Source organism: Chiloscyllium plagiosum, unplaced genomic scaffold (genome assembly GCF_037043375.1).
Source record: "Chiloscyllium plagiosum isolate Xiang-an unplaced genomic scaffold, Cpla_swu_hap1 HiC_scaffold_12, whole genome shotgun sequence".
Taxonomy (NCBI): domain Eukaryota; kingdom Metazoa; phylum Chordata; class Chondrichthyes; order Orectolobiformes; family Hemiscylliidae; genus Chiloscyllium; species Chiloscyllium plagiosum.
The window spans coordinates 3,310,832-3,317,736 of record NW_028270150.1 but is presented as its reverse complement, the minus strand read 5'-3'; positions in this window follow the sequence as shown (position 1 = coordinate 3,317,736).

Below are 6,905 nucleotides of genomic sequence, written 5' to 3'. Positions count from 1 at the left end.
CCTCTGCTACCTCTCCCAAACATTCAACTTGATTGGGTGTCAAGCACAATCTGTCTTTTACAAAATTCTGGCTGTCTTTATGATTTGGAGGAGCCAATGTTGGACTGGGGTGGACAAAGTTAAAAATCACACAACACCAGGTTATAGTCCTACAGGTTTATAGTGGGAGGAGAAAGTGAGGACTGCAGATGCTGGAGATCAGAGCTGAAAATGTGTTGCTGGAAAAGCGCAGCAGGTCAGGCAGCATCCAAGGAGCAGGAGAATCGACGTTTCAGGCATAAGCCCTTTCCTGAAGAAGGGCTCATGCCTGAAATGTCGATTCTCCTGCTCCTTGGATGCTGCCTGACCTGCTGCGCTTTATAGTGGGAGGCACTAGTTTTGGAAGCGCTGCTCCTTCACCAGGTGGTTGCCAAATAGATCTTTGGACAATAACCTGTATTAGATGATTTTTAACTGTCTTTAATTCACTTAAGTTTCTCCAAGTTCCTGTTCCTTTCATCCCTGATTCTGGATTTCAAAGTATCATCCGACGCTGATGTTAAACTAATTGGTTAGTCACTGCAGGACTGTCCTGACCTTGTTCGGAAATGAGGGTATTGCTTTTGCCACATTCTGATCCTGAGGTGTATCACAAGGTGATTAAAAGATTCAGGTGAACCCTTCCACTCTCTACACCGTTAAAAATAGCTGGACTGAGTGACCTATTTATTCAGGGATGTGGTGTCTGTTCCCTTTCAACTTTCACCCCACCAGTTCTTCCACTACCTCTCTCCTTCCGCCAGTATTTTTTTTAACCAGATTTCTATTCTTTAGTAAACAAGGATAGTACAGACTTGTTAAATATTCCACCCTAGCCCTCCCCCTCTATATAGACTATCCTCTCGGTCCCAAGTAGCCCGCCCATCCCCACCGCTTCCAGCTTCTTTACCATTTACCTGCTGGGAAACTGTTTCTCAGTTCCCTTTGACTGTCAGTATGTTCTCCTACTCTCTCCTCTCCAAACTTATTTCCTTTTGCACCTCCCACTCACCTTCTTGTTTTTCACCTGGTTCTCATCTGGAGAATCCGCTGTGATCAGTCCTTATGTTTAAAGAGGCCAAAAATGCAGTAATTCATAAACCTTTTCCAATTCTTTAACTTGACCCAAACATCAAATGGGATAAAGTGGCAAGCGTCATCACTCGATGTTTCTGCCACATCTCGCCATGAATTCCCGAAGAGTTGCTCTTTTCACTGTCATTCTACGTAATCCCCTGTTTCACTTCTCAAGACAAACACACACGTTCAACTATGGTCCCCACAAGTATTTGTCTCTTACCAAAATCACAAAATCTTTCTGAATTGGTACTATCATGCCCTTCCATATCATTTCTAAAAACGTTCTCATTTTGTTACTCAGATACACAGTGTTTGATATTATTGAGACTGGTGTGAGGGTGGGGGTGTTGGATGGGGAAGGAGATGGGGTACAGTGTGTGTGAGAGTGGGGAGGGGGATGGGGTACAGTGTGTGTGTGTGTGAGGGTGGGGAGGGGGATGGGGTACAATGTGTGTGAGGGAGAGATGCGGGATGGGGTACAGTGTGTGAGGGTGGGGAGTTGGATGGGGTACAGTGTATGTGTGAGGGTGGGGAGGGGGATGGGGTACACTGTGTGTGTGAGGGTGGGGAGGGGGATGAGGTACAGTGTGTGTGAGGGTGGGGTGGGGGATGGGGTACAGTGCGTGTATGAGGGTGGGGAGGGGGATGGGGTACAGTGTGCGTGTGAGGGTGGGGAGGGGGATGGGTACAGTGTGTGTGAGGGTGGGGAGGGGGATGGGTACAGTGTGTGTGAGGGTGGGGAGGGGGATGGGTACAGTGTGTGTGAGGGTGGGGAGGGGGATGGGGTACAGTGTGTGTGAGGGTGGGGAGGGGGATGGGGTACACTGTGTGTGAGGGTGGGGAGGGGGATGGGGTACAGTGCGTGTATGAGGGTGGGGAGAGGGATGGGGTACACTGTGTGTGTGTGAGGGTGGGGTGGGGGATGGGGTACTGTGTGTGTGAGAGTGGGGAGTTGGATGGGGTACAGTGCGTGTATGAGGGTGGGGAGAGGGATGGGGTACACTGTGTGTGTGAAGGTGGGGTGGGGGATGGGGTACTGTGTGTGTGAGAGTGGGGAGTTGGATGGGGTACAGTGCGTGTATGAGGGTGGGGAGAGGGATGGGGTACACTGTGTGTGTGTGAGGGTGGGGTGGGGGATGGGGTACACTGTGTGTGTGAGAGGGGGAGAGGGATGGGGTACAATGTGTGTGTGAGGGTGTGGAGGGGGATGGAGTACAGAGTGTGAGGGTGTGAAGGGGGATGGAGTACAGTGTGTGTGTGAGTTTGGGAAGGGGGGGTGGGGTACAATGTATGAGAGTGTGGGGAGAGTAGTGGTCTTGCTCATTTCCAGTCCCTGTCCCTCTCCGTGCTGGCCCTATATGGAATAGGTTTGTGCACAGCAGACACTCACCTGGCTCATGCTGTTTCAGGATGAGTCCTGTGTCTACTCTCTCCTGTCGATGCCTCTGGAAGCTGTGAACAGAAAGAATTAAGTTAAGGTTCCACATTGCCTCAGCTCTAAGTGACGACCACTCTGACAAACCGAGCCATCTCCATCAATTGTCTTGTAAGTCAGGCACTCAGAGACAGAGTCTAAAACGTCCTGTTCATTTCCTGTCTCTACATGCAATTTACTACCAACAGTGACAGCCTCACTCAATCCCTGTCCACTGCAGGTCATCAAATTAGATAAGGTCGCAAGAGGGGCTAATTATTGGGTAAGTTGTCAATGCAGAGCAGGAGGAAGGACAGAATCATGGGCCAGCATTTATTGTCTGTCCTTATTTGCTCTCTTGAGAACGTGGGGGTGAGCTGCCTTCTTGAACCGCTGTAGTCCATATGCTGCAGGGTGATCTACCATGACCTTACGGAGGTAGTTCCAGGATTTTGACCCAGTGACAGTGAAGGAACGATAATATATATTCAAGTCACAATAGTGAGTGGCTTGGAGAGGAACTTGCTGGTGGGTTCTAGAGGGAAATGGTGATGGGTTTGGAAGGTGCTGCCTGAGGATCTTTGGTGAATTTCTGCAGTGCACCTTGTAGATAGTACACACTGCTGCTACTGAGCGTCAGTGATGGGAGTGGCTGCTGAAGGTGTTAAGTGAACTCACCAATCAAGTGAGGTGCTTTGATTTAGATATTGGGTGCTAGGAATGATCACTTAACTGGAAGCAGTCACAATCCACTCCACCAGACCACCAGACAACTCAAATGTAAGAAACCTGTGAGGAAGCAGGGTAAGCGTGACGGCCTGCAAGTAAGACCCCGACGATGTGGTTTCAAGATCCCCCTTCCTAGCTTACCCCGAGCAAATGTACAATCTCTGGAGAACAAGATGGACAAACTCAGATCATAGCTCAGCTTCCAGCATGATCTGTGGGACTGCTGTGCACACTGCTTCACGGAAACCTGGCTCAACCATCCATTCCTGACTGCACACTTCAGGCTGAAGGTTTTTCTATCCATTGTATGGACCGTACAGCATCCTCGGATAAGACAAAGGGCAGAGGGATTTGCTTTTTAATCAACAACTTGTGGTGCATGGACATTGCAACCCTGGGCAGCCATTGCTTCCCAAACCTTGAATTCCTTACCATCAAATGCCACCCCTTCTATCTACCATGGGAATTTCCCACTGCTATACTAACTGCTGTGTACATACCGCCACAAGCAAAGGTTGAGGAAGCTCTTGGATGTGCTGTACTCCACCACTAACACCCAGCAGATGGAACACCCTGAGGCCCTGGTTATTGTGACTGGCGATCTAAGATTGGCCTCGGGGTGTTCCGTCTGATTGGGCCGGGTTCAAACAGTCCGCAGGTACCTTGGACGAGTACGTCACCACCGTCACAGACTTTATCAGCAAGTATGTGGAGGACCACATACCGAGGGAGTCAATCTGGGTGTTCCCCAACAGGAAACATATATATAGAACATAGAACAAATCCTGGACATACAGAACCTGCTAAAAACCAGCCGTGAGACCTTCAGATCAGGAGACCCACTCAAATATAAGGAATCCAAGTATGACCTTCACAGAACCATTAAGACAGCCAAGGACCAATACCGATCCAAACTAGAGACCCATACAGACACCCGGCGACTATGGCAAGGACTGAATGACATCACAGGTTCTAAAAAGAGACGGTGCAAGATAGCAGATGATGACACATCCCTCCCAGATAATCTCAACACCTTCTATGCTCGCTTTGAGTGGAATTTCAGCGGAGAGGTAACATCTATTCTGACATGTCCTGATGAACCTATCCCAACAGTCACTGCATCAGAGGTCAGATCAGTTTTCCTTCATGTGAATCCAAGGAAAGCAATGGGACCAGACGGAGTACCAGGCCGTGCACTCAGAGCATGCGCGGATCAACTGGCAGAGGTCTTCTCAGACATCTTCCCTGCAGCAGGCCACTGTCCCTGCCTGTGTCAAAACGGCCATCATCATCCTTGTGCTCAAGAAAGCTCATGCAGCATGTCTCAATGACTCCCGCCCAGTGGCCCTAACTTCGGTGGTCATGAAGTACTTTGAAAGGCTGGTCATGGTATTAATAAACTCCCCACTACTCTTGACACACTCCAATTTGCCTATTGGACCAACAGATCCACGTCAGATGCCATATCACTTGCCTTTTACTCCTCCCTAGAACATCTGGACACTAAGAACAGCTACGTAAGAATCCTACTCATTGACTACAGTGCAGCCTTCAACACTATTATCCCCTCGAGACTGATTACTAAACTTAGTGATCTCGGACTAAGCCCCACTCTCTGCAACTGGATCCTCAGTTTCCTGATCCACAGGCCACAATTAGTGAAGATTGGGGACAATATTTCATCCTCACTAACACTCAACACTGGAGCCCCCAGGGGTACGTACTCAACCCCCTACTGTACTCACTGTATACCCATGATTGCGTCGCCAAATACCAGACTAATGCCATTTACAAGTTCACTGATGACACCACCATGGTCGGTCGAATCTCAGATGGCGACGAAACAGACTACAGATGGGAGGTGGAAGACCTGGAAAAATGGTGCACTGAGAACAACCGAGCTCTCAATGTCGGCAAAACCAAGGAACTCATTATTGACTTTTGGTGGGATGTTACTCATGCCCCCCTACACATTAACAGCACAGAGGTGGAGAGTGTCAAGCTCCTGGGAGTGGTCATCCTGAACAAGCTTTCTTAGACTCTTCATGTGGATGCACTACTTACAAAGGCCCAACAACGTCTCTTCTTCCTTAGGTAGCTGATGAAATTTGGCATGGTGGTGAATACCCTTGCCAACTTTTATAGGTACGCCATCAAGAGCATTCTGTCTGGATGTATCACTACCTGGTATGGTAACTGTACCATTTAAGATCGGAGACGGTTACAGAGAGTGGTGAACTAGGCCCGGACAATCACAAAGACCAACCTCCCATCTATAGAATCTATCTACCAGGCCCGCTGTCAAGGAAAGGCCGCCAGCATTCTCAAAGATCCATCCCACCCTGGCAATGTTTTTCTACAACCTCTACCATCGGGGAGAAGGTACAGAAGCCTGAACACACGCACCAGCCGGTTTCGAAACAGTTTCTACCCTACTGTTGTTAGAATACTGAATGGACTCTCAAACTCTTAACATTCGCCTGTACCTGTGTTTTTGTTTTTGCCGCTGTTTACCTGCTCTTTACTTATCCATGCTTCTTAACTCTGTGATCTGCCTGCATTACTCGCAAGACAAAACTTTTCACTGTACCTCAGTACACGTGACAATAAATTCAATTCAATTCAATATAATATTGACCAGGCGTTGCTGCATCTGAACATAGACTGCTTCAGTATCTGAGGAGTCGTGACTGGTAGAACATAGAACACTACAGTGCAGTACAGGCCCTTCGGCCTTCGATGTTGTGCTGCCCTGTGAAACCAATCTGAAGCCCATCTATCCTACACTATTCCATTCTCGTCCGTATGCCTATCCAATGACCATTTAAATGCTTGTAAAGTTGGTGAGTGGTGAGTCTACTACTGTTGCAGGCAGTGCGTTCCACGCCCCTACTACTCTCTGAGTAAAGAAACTAACTCTGACATCTGTCCTATATCTATCATCCCTCAATTTAAAGCTATGCTCCCTTGTGCTAACCATCACCATCCGAGGAAAAAGGCTCTCACTGTCTACCTTATCTAGCCCTCTGATTATCTGATGTGTCTCAATTAACTCACCTCTCAACCTTCTTTTCTCTAACGAAAACAGCCTCATGTCCCTGGTGTTGATCATTGTGCAATCATCAGTGAACATCCCCATTTCTGACTTTATGATGGAGGGAAGATCATTGATGAAGCAGAAGATGGTTGGGCCTAGGTCACTACCATGAGGAATTCCTGCAGAGATGTCCTGCAGCTGAGATTAATGACCTCCAACAATCATGACCATCTTCCTGTGTGCCAGGTATGACTCTAACCAGCGGAGAGTTTGCCCCTGATTCCCATTGATTCCAGTTTTGCTCGGGCTCTGTGATGCCACACTCGGTTGAATGCAGCCTTTATGTCGATGGCTGTCCCTCTCCCCTCCCCTCTGGAATTCAGCTGTTTTGTCCATGTTTGACCCAAGGCTGTAATGAGGTCAGGAGCTGAGTGGCCCTGGGGGACCCAAACTGGGCATCACTGAGCAGGTTATTGCTGAGCAGGTGCTGCTTGATAGCCCTGTTGATGATACCTTCCATCATCTTACTAATGGTCAAGAGTAGACTGATGGAGCAGTAATTGGCCAGGTTGTATTTGTCCTTCTTTTTGTGTACATTGTGTACATTGTCCACATTGTCGGGTAGAT